Source organism: Enoplosus armatus, chromosome 11, assembly GCF_043641665.1.
Source record: "Enoplosus armatus isolate fEnoArm2 chromosome 11, fEnoArm2.hap1, whole genome shotgun sequence".
NCBI lineage: Eukaryota > Metazoa > Chordata > Actinopteri > Centrarchiformes > Enoplosidae > Enoplosus > Enoplosus armatus.
This window is the reverse complement of record NC_092190.1, coordinates 1,384,732-1,401,757: the sequence shown is the minus strand read 5'-3', so window position 1 is coordinate 1,401,757 and position 17,026 is coordinate 1,384,732.

The window sequence follows — 17,026 nt, the reverse complement described above, 5'->3', positions numbered from 1 at the left end:
CAGAGCAACATGGTGCCTTCATGTGGAGTCGTGTTTGTGTCTCCTGATGAAAGTCCAGTGTTCTCACTCTCTCTCTCTCTCTCTGTCGGCTCTGCTTCTGGTCTCCTCCGCCTCCTGAGGGAGACGTCTGTCTCTTTAGCTGCTAAATGCTGTTCAGCAGCTCGTCTCTCACCGAGTCTGTCTGCTGCCAGTGAACCACGACCGATAAAACCAGGAGCTGAGAGCGGACCAGGAGTGCAATGAGTTGTTGCAAGAGTCCCACATTCGTCCACAGAAACACCCTCTAGGTCGGCCTGTTGAGCAGGGCAGCTCCAGCTGGGCTGACTCATCCAGCTGGGCGTCGGCTGTCTGCTTCAGTTGCTTGAAGGGAAGCGGCGCGCGCTCAGAATAAAATGTCAGACAACCTTTAAACGGTCGCATTGATTAGATGACTCAGTGACGATTCAGACAAAGCTAACCAGCTTTCAAGGCTTGTCCTTCGCCGGGCAAGTCAATTAAAAGAGCAGACAGGGCTGCCGAGTCTCGTCCCTGCTGTGTGCTGGTATGTTGCTCTGTTTGCGTCTGCCTTCATGTCACGAAGCTCTCAGGGAGGCAAAACAAACAAAAGAAAAAAAGGTTTTCATGAGACGGGCTCCAGGTACGAAGAGGGGGCACCGAGGCCCAACAGAGTCCTTCGTCCTCGGATGTCGTTTAAAGAGTGTTTTGGTGGAGAGTTTAGATTTACAGATGATTGGTGGGATTTTTCTGAGGGGAGAACGACAACTAGACTGATCTGATGGTTCTGGAGTTTTGAATGCAACTGATGTTACTTCCTTGTCCACAACAACTGACCATTAAGTGACTAATTGAATACAGTTCAAAGTGTTACGCGGTGAAAGTGTGTCTCCTCTCTGTATACTCACGTTCACGCTCAGTTCATGGGCTGTGAAACTCTCTGAATGTCCCCGTCAAGCAGGAAAGACAGAATTGTCCTTATTCTGATGTATTATTTACCGTGTGAGCAACACCCTTGCCTGTTTATCCTGGCTTTGAACGCTCACACGGAACACCACCCGGCAGCAGAGGCAGCCGTAGATAAGAGCTCTGACGGATGACTTTTGTCGCCTTCATCCATCAAGTTTCATCATCGCAAAGTGCGACACCGTCCCACGGCCGAGGCGTCGCTTTGGGATCATGTTGATTAATCGTAACTGTGACATACACTTGTTTTTCTGTAATAATCTGCCAGTGTGCATCTACCACAGTGAAGTCGGGCCGTTCTCAACTGAATAAATGAAAAAAATAGACCCTGAAACTATGTGAATGATGCTTCTTTCTTTTCTTTCATTTAAGATAGAAATATATACACACACACAGACAGAACTGAAACATTATTTATTGAGTTAAAAAGCATCTATCAAGGAAGTTACAGGTGATCAAATGATCGTGTTTTATAATGCCGCAATTTATGTGGCTTTTTCATGGAAAGCATAATAATCCTAATTTATTATTTGCTAGATGAGATAAATGGAGTAAAATTACATTTATTTTACTTGTTTCAAGGTTTTTTGTCGCTGTTGCAGAACCCCTGACTTCATTGCCCTGCATCTATTTATATATAAATATATACTATATACTGTCTCCACGGTAACGGGCTGAAGGATCTGCTGCGTCCCGGGGGGGGGGTGCTCCGGTGAATACCTTGGAAACCATTAGAGCCGTAACAGACTCTAATGTCATTACAGGGAAGGAACCAGCTCCAACACTCACAATTTGAATTTGAAACCTGTGAAGAAGAGACCCAACGCGTCGCCCGTGAACACAGAGGACAAGCATAACAACACTCATGCTACCTGGACTTAATGATAATAATAATAATAATTACCTGCGCTCTTTAAGAGGGTTACAAGGTGCCTGACGTCTTTATGACTCATCCAGGCATCATTAGTTTAACCCGACTGACTCTCACATGCCTGGTGGCCCGCATGTGTGTCCACCACCTGCGCCACTCCCGTCACGCGATGGTGACGTCAGAGACGGCCGGACGCCTGGAAGAGACGCGTCGTTAAAAATACGAGCTGACATTTTGGGGAAATGTGCTTATTGACTTAATGGCAAGAGTTGAACGAGAAGGTCGATACCACTCTCGCCCGTGGCGGTTGAGCAGGCCAGTTAGCCTAGCTTAGCATAAAGACTGGGAAACGGGGGGAAAACAGCTAGCTCTGCCCAAAGTTTAAAAAGTCACTAATTAACGTGTTGCATCTCAATTATAATCCAGTAATGTAAATATATATGTGGTAATGGCCATTCTGCATGATAAGTACTTTTGGTACTTCGGTGTATTTTGATGCTACTTTTACTCTTTTGAATGCAGGACTTAAGTACAAGATTTTTTCTTCCACCTCTGATGTTATTTTTAAATACATTATTTAATTGCTGAATTCTTGCCGCCGAGGCCTTTCTTATCATTTTACCGTGACGTGTTACAGGAAGACCTTTCGGGGGCCAGTGTAGACGTCAGGCGTCTACGCTTAGTCCAGCAGGAACCTGCAGAGCTCGTCATCAATGCAGCACTGAGAGACCTGACCGCCGCAGACCAGCCCAGCACGTGATGGTACTCACACAGGAAACCTCCTGTGGCCAAATGTCAGCACGATGAGTCTTGTTGCAGTAAACTGAATCTGGATCCGATGGATCGTGTTCACACCTCACATTCCAATGTTTCTCAGGGTGCACACGGTGAGTTGCTCAGATGTACTTTTTTTTTCCCTCTCTAAAATGCAGACAGTCACACACATCAGCAGAGGAGACGTCGTCATGGTGACACCTACCTGCACCGTCTCCTCGTGTCGCTCTGTGTGAAGTCATCCTGAAGCTGGCTCAGAAATCTGGTCTGGGACCTTGGTCGGTATGGATGTTCGGCCCAGATTGTCCAGTAATGTGAGGGACTTACAGATCTGGACTCATGGGGGGCCGCCACGATCAGACACGTTCGATATTTAGGAGTTAAAATCTGGATCTTTGCTTTCTGAGCGGGACCACAAGAGCCAATGAGACAGGCCGGTCCAGACAAGTCCCGCAGCAGCTGACGGTGTTGCCAAGCAAACAATCGAGCCCTCGAGGCTAACGTTAGCTAGTATGCTACTGCTGGCAGATATTAAAGCTGGCAGTAAAAATCTCACCTCCAGTTCTGATGATATCTGAGACGTGGTGGAGTCGAAGAGTTGTATGAAGTACTCCTTTGAGTAAATGTACTTAGTTACACACTGACACACTCACATCTTTTATTATGTGTAAACACCACTTTAATCTACTTTATGTACTGCTGTGTTTCTTACAGTAACTTATAATAATACATCGTTTATTATTATTTACATTTTGTATTAATAAATCTGAATCTAACAAAAGTGACGAGTAAGTATCTCAGAGGGAACTCTTGAGTAGAAGTATAAAAAGGAAACACTCAAGTAAAGAAGAAGTACCTCAAAATTGAACTCAAGTACAGTAGTTAAGTAAATGTACTTAGTTAAATTCCACCGCTGTCTAAAAATAAGACGGCCCCTCCCCCCACAAACAGTGGATCAGGAGGCTGAAGCGCTGAGACTGAGCTGTATATAGGATGAAGCTTCTAGTTGCCCTTACCTGGTCATCACCTGATCATCGCCTGCTCATCGCCTGGTCATCGCCTGGTCATCGCCTGGTCAACGCCTGGTCATCGCCTGATCATCGCCTGGTCATCGCCTGGTCAACGCCTGGTCATCGCCTGATCATCGCCTGGTCAACGCCTGGTCATCGCCTGGTCTTCGCCTGATCATCGTCTGGTCATCGCCTGCCTGCCCACCTCTCCTCTCAGTCATTAGCCCCCTGGTGCACCTTTAGTCCCAGTTTTCTCGGTTGAGTTTCCACATTGGCTGTATTCAGACTGTCCACTATACCACCATCCTCCACCGTGCTGCTGATAAAACAGACGTCGCCTTTACTGAAATCCTAAATCTTAAACTGCTGCAGGTTGGAGAGTTGCTACCAGTGGTGGAGGAAGTATTCACATCCTTTACTGCAGTACAAGTACTGATACCACAATGTGAAAACACTCTGCTAAGTCCTGCATTGAAAATGCTATGTGTAGTAAAAGTTTCTACTACAAACATCGAACCCGTTGATGTCCTGAGTTTCGCCTCTCAGGCAGCATACCTTAGCTTACCTTACAAAGGTGGTTGCAGGCAAAACTCAGGGCTTAACAACTCACAGGAAAATTTTTAGAAAACAAACACCTGATTCGCTCTGTGGCGTCGACCTCGTGAGGTTTGTTAAGTTTGTACAATTTGATAAATCTCCGAGGTCCGAATGTCACCTAAATGATGTCTAATTATGTTAAAGATATCCATAAAATGGTGTGTCCCTCGTTATGCGGGCAGAGAGGACGTGGTTTAAATGACTGCCGTGTGGAGAAGTGAGAGAATCCTGCAGGGAAGACAAGTAAAGGTCAGCGCAGAGGAAAGTGAGCTTAATGTCACCTAACAAGCGCTCCGGGGGGATTCTGGGAGTGTGAGTTTTGTTTGGAAGGCCTCTCACGGAGAGAAGAATATTTTTAATATGACTGTAGGTCTACTATTATCTGTCTCCCATGACTGGGAGGGGACATGAATATTTATGTTCATCTCTGACCTTTCAGTTGAGTTTTTCTGATGATATCTAATATTGAGAATCTTGTAGCCGCCTGATTTAATGAAAAATGAAGCAACTCAATCCAGAGTAACACACGGGGGAAGATTTGACAAACAACAGAAACACTGACGGACGGCTCAACGGAGTCAACGGAGGTGACACAAAAAACAACAAGGTGAATGAATAAAAGGAGCGAGGCGCCGGAAACGAAAATGATGCAGCTTTGGCGTCAGGAGCAACTCGTCTCGGTTTCATTTCGGAATAACAACAACAACACCCCACGAGTGTTTCGCTTTCGATCACCTCACAGGAAACACGACGGATGATTCCAGCCTCCTTGAAGCGCTTCCAGAAAACAAAGCAGCCGTCAATCTGCGGAGAGGAACACAGACAGAGCGGCGGAGCGCTGCAGGCTATTATACTCCAATATCTCATATATTTAGAGGGACGGAGGCTGAGAATAGACACACATTACACTTGTGATGCGTCTCATTCGGTGGAGACGGAGGAGAGGACGGAGATGAGAGTCCAGATACAGCGAGGAGGAAAACACACCATCAGGGAGCCAAACGATTTCTGGGGTGAACGCAGAGTCACAGGAAGGGGGGGGGGGGGGTTCAAAACTCGTCGTGACCTCCGGCAGGTTACTGTTGGCCCTCATGTCCATGCGGTATCAACACCATCCAACATCAGATCAATATCACGTTCGTGCTACAAAGATCTTCACTGATCCTATCGGAAAGCCCTCTGAACGTGGCGGCGGTGGAAGAAGTATTCGAGTCTTTCACGCCAAGTAAAAGTCCTGCATAGAACGGACTCAGAATCGAAACTTTTGAAACCCTCCTGCTGCTGCTCCTCCTCTCAGATGGTCTGGGTTCAGGGCCACATATCTGGAACAAGCTCCCAGAAAAACGTCTGCCCAAAGTCTCACTTCTTTTAAATCCAGGCTTAAAATGTTGCTGTTAAGTTAAACTTGGGACTACTTATTCGTATCTGGCACTGCGCTGTCATTTCTATCCTATCCCTTCATCGGTTTCACTCTGTTCCAGCGTGTTCTTATACTCCTCTTGTCTTCTTTTAAGTCCTATTGTTGTATTGCCCCGTGTTTCTCGTCTTAATGCCTTTATGTCACTTTGAATTGTTATTGAAACGCGCTGCAAAAAATAAACTTGCGTGATAATGATGATGATTCTCTATCACCTGACCACACAGTAACTACACCTGTCAGGACCAAGTCACCGTTAATGAAGCGAGCCATCTGTGAAACCCCCCCCCCCCCCCCCTGCTGTGAGAGAGAGTTTATACTACCTGAGACTTTGTCTGACAAAACTCGCTTCTGTCGCTCCACATGCTGCTCAGATGGTTTATGAATCAGGTTTTTTTTATGACATTTCTATTCCAAATAGGTCTGTGACAAATCCTCCGTGGCCCCCCCCATCACGCCCCCTGAGTCTGTCGACTCGGTGAACCGAGCTGCTTCAGGTTGTAATAGCTCCTGAATGAGGAGCCCGCCGGCTGCCGGTGAGCTAATTTAAACTCTCCCTAAAATGGCAAGAATTTTAAAATGGTCCAAAATGAAGGTCCGCTGTGACAGAGACACAGCGGGAGGAGGGAAGTAATCTGGACCACTAACTCACAAAGTTCACAGCTTCACATGTGAGGGATGGCGGCTGATAGAGAGAGACTATTTCTGGAAGCCACCGGCTGAGTCATGCCGCCAAAAGATGATCTTTCTTTCTTGTCTTTTTTTTTTTTTTTCTCCTAAAAGTCACCTGTGGGGAAGAAAGAGGGAGACGTATAGAAATATTTGTACACAAGATTAAATGTCCACAGTGGAAACCTGAGTCAGGCTGCAAGGTAAAACATGAAGCAAACCTTTCTACTGTGGTTGAAACACGGACAAAAAAGATGAAATAAATGAATATAGAAATTAAATAATAAATAGAGAGCCTTTCCTTTGGATTCACCTTCATGGAAATCTCAAGGAGCTTGATCTGTCAGCAGCATCTCCTGCAGACGATTAATACACACGGGATCTGGCTGAAGCCTGGCTGAACTCCGTCTGAAGTCTGTCTGGACTCCGTCTGAAGCCTGGCTGAACTCCGTCTGAAGTCTGTCTGGACTCTGTCTGAAGTCTGGCTGAACTCCGGCTGAAGTCTGTCTGAACTCCGGCTGAAGTCTGGCTGAAGCCTGGCTGAACTCTGGCTGAAGTCTGTCTGGACTCCGTCTGAAGTCTGGCTGAACTCTGGCTGAAGTCTGTCTGGACTCCGTCTGAAGTCTGGCTGAACTCTGGCTGAAGTCTGTCTAGACTCCGGCTGAAGTCTGGCTGAACTCCGGCTGAAATCTGGCTGAACTCCGTCTGAAGTCTGTCTGGACTCCGTCTGAAGTCTGTCTGAACTCCGGCTGAAGTCTGGCTGAACTCTGGCTGAAGTCTGTCTAGACTCCGGCTGAAGTCTGGCTGAACTCCAGCTGAAGTCTGTCTGGACTCCGTCTGAAGTCTGGCTGAACTCCAGCTGAAGTCTGGCTGAACTCTGGGTGAAGTCTGTCTGGACTCCGGCTGAAGTCTGTCTAGACTCCGGCTGAAGTCTGGCTGAACTCCGGCTGAAATCTGGCTGAACTCCAGCTGAAGTCTGTCTGGACTCCGTCTGAAGTCTGGCTGAACTCCAGCTGAAGTCTGGCTGAACTCCGGGTGAAGTCTGGCTGAACTCTGGGTGAAATCTGGCTGAACTCCGGCTGAAGTCCGGCTGAGTCGCGGCTCCGTCGCTGTTTCAGTTTCTGACGAAGTCGTGATCACGAGACAGTGATTTTATCTGTAGTTCAGTTGCCGACAACAGAAACGGAAAAATATGTAAATGAGAAAAAACTAAATGTTGAATTCAGCTGCATTAACACACAGTGATGAGATCAGAGAGTGAACGCAGCCTGAATGTCTGTGTGTGTGTGTGTGTGTGTGTGTGTGTGTGTGTATGTGTTCACCCCGGGCTGCTGCTTGTTCACACGCCACATACATCTGTGAGAACATCTGTCTGTCCCAGCTGTTTCCAGGTGTCCTGCTTCCTCTCCGGTCCCACCTGCCTCCCCACTGTCAGCTGAGATCAAAGAGGACGGCTGACGATGAGATGATCCTATCAGGGTGGATGTTGGCTGACCGCCATCGTGTCGATCACTTACACCATTAGCTGGTTAGCTTAGCTTAGCATTAAGACTGGAAAGGGGGGGGGGGGGGGGGGCAGGCTTGCTGATTAATACATCTTATGTTGTTTGTTTCATACATATGAAAACAACAACTCACCATTTTACAGCGGTTATGTGGCGGACTATTTGATAACTCATGTCTGAAGTAACAAGAAACATGTGGGAGGCACAGATTCCGGGGGGGGGGGGGGGGGGGGTGACTTGAACAAAGGTTTTTTTTGTACTTGGAGGCTCACATTTACAATAAATCCAGCATGACTCATTTAGGTTTGAGTCAACATGGTACCTGCAGACATGCTTCAGAGTGTGTGTGTGTGTGTGTGTGTGTGTGTGTGTGTGTGTGTGAGTGACAGCTCCATCAGCAGGCAGCCTCATTCATCTATATTTATAAAGACCGGGTCCAGCCGCCTCTTCCTGTCCTTTAAACTGCAGAGAAGGGAAAAACAGCTGCATGAGTCATCACACACCTGTGGAGAGGGGGTGGGGGGGTGGGGGGCTGCAGATGTTGAGGTGCACATTCTGATCAAACCACTGAAACCTGTAGTGAACAGAATTATAATCATGTTCTTGACTTCACTGACCCCTGTGAGGAGATCTGAACAGAACCACCAGAATCAGAGGAAAAGAGACCTGGACGTTTGATCAAAGCGATTTTGAAGCCATCAAATGCAACTGAAAGTTAAGCTCAGCCTTCAGACGCGTTTAAAAACTTGCAAAGAACGACACGGCGAACGGAAAATCAATGCTCAGCGCTTCACCGCTGTTAACGAGAGCTCATTTGGTTATCCGCCGTTTCATACTCGAGTTCAGCCTCAGCTTGCCGTCAGCCGGCTGACGTGACAGGAAAGCCGTAGTTGGCTTGAGCCCTGGTTTATTTTTCCAACACAGTTCTCACACGTCCCTTAAACGAATGATTCAACCGGGACAGTTGCGCCGGAACATTTACGGGTGATATTTATATTGCAGAGTGCATTGCTCATGGCGGGAACATGTACGTAGGTTTTTTCATTGTACTCGGGGGATGTAGTCAAACCGTCGAAACCCCGTGCAGCTTCTGTCTTCACTCGGTCTTTCAGAAACTTCCTGTCCGTCGGTGGAGCAAGTCGGGTTCGTGCGGTCATACTTCCCATTCTGTTGAGCCCACTGAGGCTCTCTCCGGGTGTGACTTCCTGGTCCTGGACCACCGTGAGAGCTCTCCGCTGGCGCTGTTTGCTTTCACCCACCTGCATCACTGAACCCCGCTGACTTTTTTTGCAAATAAAATAGTTGCTATAAATGCATATTTTCGTCTCCCTCGTTGCATCTCTGCTGTTTTGGGTGTTCTAATTGAGGCAGCTCACTTGTCAATCGGTCTCCTTCTGCCTTTACTACAAATCAAATCAACGCGACACTGTTGACTCTAATTTAATTAGACACAATCTGATGACGCGACGTTCAGACAGACGGTTTTGGCGATCCTATCAGCCAGGAAACGTCTGCTGCTGCGTCCGGTTTCTCCTCCCATCCTCTGAACGCTTGCAGAGGAGATGAAACAGGAACAGAATCTCCCGCTAACGCGAGGTGGAGGATCACACGGGCGGTGAAATACTGCCCCGAGACTGCCTGTACAGTCCTCAGAGTACTACTACAAGAGTACTACTACACGCGGGCCCCTTTCAGGCTTTCAGTCCGCAATGCTAAGCCCCGCCGATGTCTCCACATGCTGCATGGGGCTGCTGTGAGAGCCATTAATGAAAGTTCAGACTCCTGCAGGGCTCAATAACGGAGGCAGGTTCTGATATTGGCCGAGTATTAGTTACTCCTGGCAGTGATATTAAATGTCCTGAAATAGGACGCCACTTATTCAGCATCAGTAAGCCCTAAATGATGAAAAAAAAAAGCGGTTTTAATTAAATCTCGGAGGCGTGAGAGGCCTAAGGGAAGAAGAAGCGTACGGTGGGCGAGAGGTACCAGAAAACAAAATGGCGTCTATGTTAGAAAACGACATCTGCGTTCGTGTTTTCAGGTCGGTTTTGGTCTCATGACTAAATTTCTCTTCTCTGCAGAGTCTGATTCATTTGAGTCGAGCAGGATGGGACAGAGAATTAGGGCGGCGGCGGTCTAAAAGATAAAAAGGAGGGGGTTTGTGTCGCCGGTTCGATCCCCGGACCAGTATGGCGAGTGGACGGCTGGCGGTGTAACTGGATGGTAGAGACGCTGAACTTTCCCATGTTTACTACTACTACAAGCGGTCACGTGTCACCGGACGCTCAAAGCGGCAGCGTGGTAACGGAGTCGGTCAGGTCAGGGTTGAACCTGCGGTGCGCATGCGACAACACATCCATTCAGCTTGGCTTCGTCACCTTCGCCGCGTTGGTCTGGTTTTCGGGATCTATCGGCAGGTTTCTCGGAGCTTTCAGAGAAATCCCTTTTGGACGTCGACGTGTCTCTCTACGAGTCAGGATCTCGCCATTACGAAAGACTCTGACGTAAACCGGTTAATAAAGTGCTTTGTCCACATTAATCCACTTAATATATTTAGAACTGGATCGTCCAAGTCCTCCTCTCATCCTCTGCTTAAAACTTGGAAACCTCCACAAAACTTCTGACCGCTCAGTCCACTGAAAACTTTGAGAAATATTATTCTCATTTCCAACACAGACTGCCTAGGTCACTTTTTCTGAATGGACTAAATTGACCAACAACCTTATCTTAACGTAAGTAAATGAACTGGCAGCAGCAGCAGCACGACTCCACTAAACCCTGAACCTTATCAGCCCGAGCCAGCTGAGACCTCCCCGCCTGCATCCTCACGGCAGGACCTCCATCACTGTCTGCACACAGGAGGAGATACTGAGGAGGAGGAGGGTGAGTCTGCATGACAGAGATGAAGAAGAGAGGCTATCTGTGTTCCTGTGACCTAATAACACTATCGAGGTTCACACGAGGCTCATTTCCAGACCGAATCGGTTTGTCATTGAGACGCACTGAGCGCTTAAAATGAGTTCCATTTGCATCAGAGAGTTGCACGAGGTGATGATGATGATGATGACAGCTCTGCATATACATCAGAGGCTGATGACTATTGCTCTTTTATCATCCCATAATTCTGCAACAACAGCGGGTTCTTGAACGCCACTTTCGTGGCAGCGTCCACACGTACTTGTTGTGACCTGCTAAACTGCATAAGCATTGTGGGCCTGTTAGCATGCTGATGTTAGCATTTAGCTCAAAGCACCTTCGTGTCTATGTACAGGTTCACACACTGACGGACTAACAGTGTTGGATCTCATCTGAAACCATCACATTGTGGTTTATTTATGTCACTGCTACTTACGCTGTGTAACAAAGCTGTACAATATGTAATATTGTTATTTCTACTATATTATTTTGAACTGTCTCAGAATTAAGGTTATTTCATTTTTATTTACAGGACATTAACTATTAATGGTAGTTTCGTTTAGTTGCACTTTTATTGTCATTATTTTTATTGCAGATTTGCTAGCGTTACCATGCCAACACGCTAACCTAAGATGGTGAACATCAGCATGTTACCGCTGTCACGGTGAGCATGTTAGCATGTCGCCTGAAGCACCGCTGTGCCTCGTGTGTTTTTAAAATATTCAAAACGATTTTCCGGAGTTACACGCTTGGTCCGTGCGCACCGCAACTGCAGCCCCACTCGCCATGAGGAGAGGCGCCCCGGTGCACACTGACGGACTTGTGTGATATGTGTGTGGTTCTCTCTTCAGTCAGACGCGCTTGTTAATCTTGACGCCGGCTCACTGTTCTTCCCACTTCGCTGCGTCGAAGCGCCAACCAGCCAGCGGCAGCAGATTAGGATTCACATGTGAGCGAGTGAGGAGTCGCCCTCGGCTGCTGCCGAGAGGACGTGGGAGTCCAGATGTGATGCATGTTGACACTTCAAAAAGGCACATCAGTGGCGGAGGAAGCGTTTGAATTCTTCAGTAAAAGCAGTGACGCCACAAAGCACTTTCACTGAAGCAAATCGGTATTAGCTGTAAAATGTACTCGAGTATTGAAGGTACTGACGCTGAAATTGTGTCCTTATCAGTGTTAATTACTGAAATGTGGAGGAGGAAAAGTCGAAAATCACACAGCGCCAAAGTAAGTAGAGGACTTGGTGATCCTCTCATTTACTGGACTGAACCACTTTGGTCCACAAATTGGTCCCAGCAAATACTCAACAGTAGATACATCTGCAATAATAACTGCAATATGACTAATAATAGTACTTAAAGCTGCGATAATAACTGAAATATGATTAATAATAGTAGATACAGCTGTAAATATAACTGCAATATGACTAATAATAGTAGTTACGGCTGCAATAATGACTGAAATATGACTAATAATAGGAGATACAGCTGCAATAATAACTTCAATATGACTAATAACAGTAGATACAGCTGCAATAATACCCGAAATATGACTAATAACAGTAATTGCAGCTGTGATAATAACTGCAATATGACTAATAGTAGATACAGCTGCAATAATAACTGCAATATGACTAATAATAGTAGTTACAGCTGTGATAATAACTGCAATAAGACTAATAATAGTAGACACAGCTGCAATAATAACTGCAATATGACTAATAATAGTAAATACAGCTTCAATAATAACGGAAATATGACTAATAATAGTAGACACAGCTGCAATAATAACTGAAATATGACTAATAACAGTAGATGCAGCTGCAATAATAACTGAAATATGACTAATAACAGTAGATAAAGCTGAAATAATAACTGAAATATGACTAATGATAGTAGTTACAGCTGTGATAATAACTGCAATATGACTAATAATAGAAACAGCTGCAATAATAACTGAAATATGACTAATAACAGTAGATAAAGCTGAAATAACTGCAATATGACTAATAATAGAAACAGCTGCAATAATAAATGCAATATGACTAATAATAGTTACAGCTGTGATAACTGCAATAAGCCTAATAATAGTAGATACAGCTGCAATAATAACTGCAATATGACTAATAATAGTTACAGCTGTGATAACTGCAATAAGCCTAATAATAGTAGATACAGCTGTAATAACTGCAATATGACTAATATTAGTAGATACAGCTGTAATAATAACTGAAACATGACTAATAATAGTAGATACAGCTGCAATAATAACTTCAATATGACTAATAATGGTAGATACAGCAGCAATAATAACTTCAATATGACTAACAGTAGATGCAGCTGCAATAATAACTGAAATATGACTAATAACAGTAGATACAGCTGCAATAACTGAAATATGACTAATAATAGTAGATACAGCTGCAATAATAACTGCAATATGACTAATATTAGTAGATACAGCTGTAATAATAACTTCAATATGACTAATAACAGTAGATGCAGCTGCAATAATAACTTCAATATGACTAATAATAGTAGATACAGCTGTAATAACTGCAATATGACTAATATTAGTAGATACAGCTGTAATAATAACTGAAACATGACTAATAATAGTAGATACAGCTGCAATAATAACTGAAATATGACTAATAATGGTAGATACAGCAGCAATAATAACTTCAATATGACTAACAGTAGATGCAGCTGCAATAATAACTGAAATATGACTAATAACAGTAGATACAGCTGCAATAACTGAAATATGACTAATAATAGTAGATGCAGCTGCAATAATAACTTCAATATGACTAATAATAGTAGATACAGCTGCAATAATAACTGCAATATGACTAATAATAGTAGATACAGCTGTAATAATAACTTCAATATGACTGATAACAGTAGATGTAGCTGCAATAATAACTTCAATATGACTAATGATAGTAGATACAGCTGCAATTATACCTGAAATATGACTAATAACAGTAATTGCAGCTGCAATAATAACTGAAATATGACTAATAACAGTAGATGCAGCTGCAATAATAACTTCAATATGACTGATAACAGTAGATAAAGCTGAAATAATAACTGAAATATGACTAATGATAGTAGATACAGCTGCAATATTACCTGAAATATGACTAATAACAGTAATTGCAGCTGCAACAATAACTGAAATATGACTAATAGTAGTTACACCTGTGATAATAAATGAAATATGACTAATAACAGTAGATACAGCTGCAATAATAACTGCAATATGACAAATAATTGTTACGGCTGCAATAATAACTGAAATATGACTAATAACAGTAGATACAGCTGCAATAATAACTGCAATATGACTAATAATAGTAGATACGGCTGCAATAATAACTGAAACATGACTAATAACAGTAGACACAGCTGCAATAATAACTGAAATATGACTAATAATCGTAGTTACAGCTGCAATTTCAAATCTCTATGGACCAACCAACTGCACTAGAGCCAGGGGACGAGTACGAAGTTCAAGGTCCACACTGGCGCCAAACAAGTTTCCCATGTGTGAGGACATGTGCTGTGTTGCAGAGTCCCCTGAGCCGAACTCCCTGATGAAGATTCTACTGAGTAAATGTCGCCCCCTGCTGTCAAACTGGAGTTATCTTTTTTTCCTCCCACCTATGTTCTATCATGTTGCTTTTTTTGCCTGAAGTGCTTTCTGATACAGACAAATGACAAATGGGGGGGGGGGGGGTATATAAGAACATGTTGAGGAAGTAAAGGCCTTAAAATTTGATCGGCTGACTTGCGGAGGGGGCGGGTAGGGGGTTGGTGCATCTGTAAAAGGTGTTTGTATCATGTTTTTTCAATGATTTTAAAATTATAATTACGAGCAATTTTCGTGGGCCCCTCCACCCTGTAAATTAGTACCCTTTGCCACCGTCCTTCGCCCATGCATCTGCGTGAGTGAATGTGATGCTGAAATGAACACACAAAACATGTAGCAGATATTACGGTTGTATCTCACCGACTTAACCCCCGTATTTTTGTAGGTTTCCGTGTTCAGCATGAAGACGTTTAATGTCCCCGACAACCTCTGTAGTCTAATTTAGGCGCTTGTTAGCAACTGTCCTTTTTTAAGACACAAATTTCTCGAGTGGGGGTATCTACTGACGTATTTTATGTCGTAGAAAAAAAAACGTGGAAATCTCTTAAGCTTGTGTTAACCACAGACCTTATCTCAGGCATCAAACCAAAAACCCACTGACTTCCAGGCGAGGGAACCGGAAGTGTAAAAATGCAAACTCATCAACTCCCGGGTTTTAGGACTCATTCCTGCATCGCTCTATTAGAGGTAGATATATATAAATACAATTTATTCAACTTTTCATATTGTGTAAAGCACATGTGGTCATGGTCAGATCAACCTGTTGGGGGGCCCCAGAGCAAAAGACTACTTCCGGGTACCTGATTGATCACCTCCACCTCCTCCATGTTTATTTGCTTGCTGCAAATCCTGCAAGGGGTTGCTTGCAGGATGCGTGGGGTGGCAAATTCTCCTCCTCTTTACTTGAATAACTGGAGGAATCTTCTCCTCAGAGAGGGTCTTTTGGGCTTTTTGTCCACCTTTCCCAGGTGCTGTTCCAGGTCCCCAAGTCTGTTCGCCATGTTCTCCCATCTTGTTTCCAGAGTTTTCTCCTCCTCCTGCAGGGTGTGCTGGACGTTGCTGAGGGACGCCCATGAGACGGGCCCTCTCCTCCCTCCACTGCAGCTGTTGATGCTCCAGCTCACTCTGCGTCAGGGTCAGTGCAGCCTTAAGGTTGTTGTTGTTCTCCTCGGTCTGCTGGGCCAGGCGCTCCTCCAGGTTTTTCTGGCGCTCCTTTTACCTCAGAAGATCTTCCTCAATCTGCTGCAGCTTCTGGAGAGCCTTAGCTTCAGAGTTCTTCTTCTCTAAAAGCTGAAGGTCCAGGTCCACGATCCTGTCCACTCTCTCCAGCATAGCCTCATCATGGAGAGCTGCCTTTCTCTGGAGCATTTCCTTTACCTGCACCACCTCCTCTGCTAAAACCCCATTATCCATCATGAGCTTGGTGGTCCGCTCCATCTCTCTGCTCCTGGGCTGCTGAATCTCAAGCTCAGGGAGGTGAATTGTGGTCTGCTGGGGCAAAGCCTCAATCCCATGGCAGACCCTCGACCCCTGCTGGCCTGCTGTGGTTTGGCAGGTGCACGCAGGGGGGTTTGGTGCCGTGGTGGTGTCCAAAGCTTTTTCTGTTGGACAGGTCCCCTTATAAAACCAGTGCATTTACCCTCAACTGAATGTTCTTTCAGAGGGGTACGGTATGGCAGCAGTGGCGTCCAAAGCTTTTTCTTCTGGACAGGGCCCCTTGTAGGTTCAGTGGCCTCACAAGCCTCCTGTGCAACCACCTCAGGTGTAGCAGTCTGCTGTGGAGCACCAGTGGGTGTAGGAGCCTGCTGTGGAGCCTCACCGGGTCGAACCATCTCAGGTGTAGCCTCTTCGGTTTTAGCACCCTGCTGAGTTTTCTCGGGTTGGCTTTGGAGGACGCGATACTTGGGCACTGCCTCAGACTTTTGGTCCCCTTTCTCTGCCTGGCCCTTTTTGATGATACCCTGACGGGTTGGGTCCTTGACAGACTGCTGGTGTCTAGCAGCTAATGGAGGATACGCCTGTCTAGACACAGCTATCTCGTTCTGCCTGCGGAGATTGGAAATCCTTTTACTCCAGGAACCAAAGTGGAATGATATCTCCTGATATGACTTTTGACGGTTGCGTTACTTCAACGTCACCACCACTAAGCTTAACTTAGAATATAGATAGATATAGATATATAGAGATATAGAGTATAAACACAACAAGGCTGTGAAGGCGGACTGGTGAGTAGATGACTTTCCGTGTTCGGCATGAAGACGTTTAACGTCCGCGACAACCTCTGTAGTCTCATTTAGCCGCTTGTTAGCAACCGGCTTTTTGAAGACACGTAAAAGCTTCAAAATTCATGAGTGGGGGTATCTACTGACGTATTCTATGTTGTAGAACAAACACAGACCTTATTTCAGGCATCTAACCAAAAATCCATTGACTTTGAGAAGAGGGTTCCAGGTTTTAAGACTTGTTCCTGCTGCACCTCTATTGCCTTCGAGGCTGATTAGAATGCAGTCCCTATAGTGCTCCACACCTTAATGAAGACTTGTTATTGTTCCCCTAGTGTAGGTTGCAAACAATGCCAGCCTTCCTACAGGATGGTCTGGCAATTTTTCTCCACGATGAGATCAGCCAAGAACAATTACGTCCTGATTTT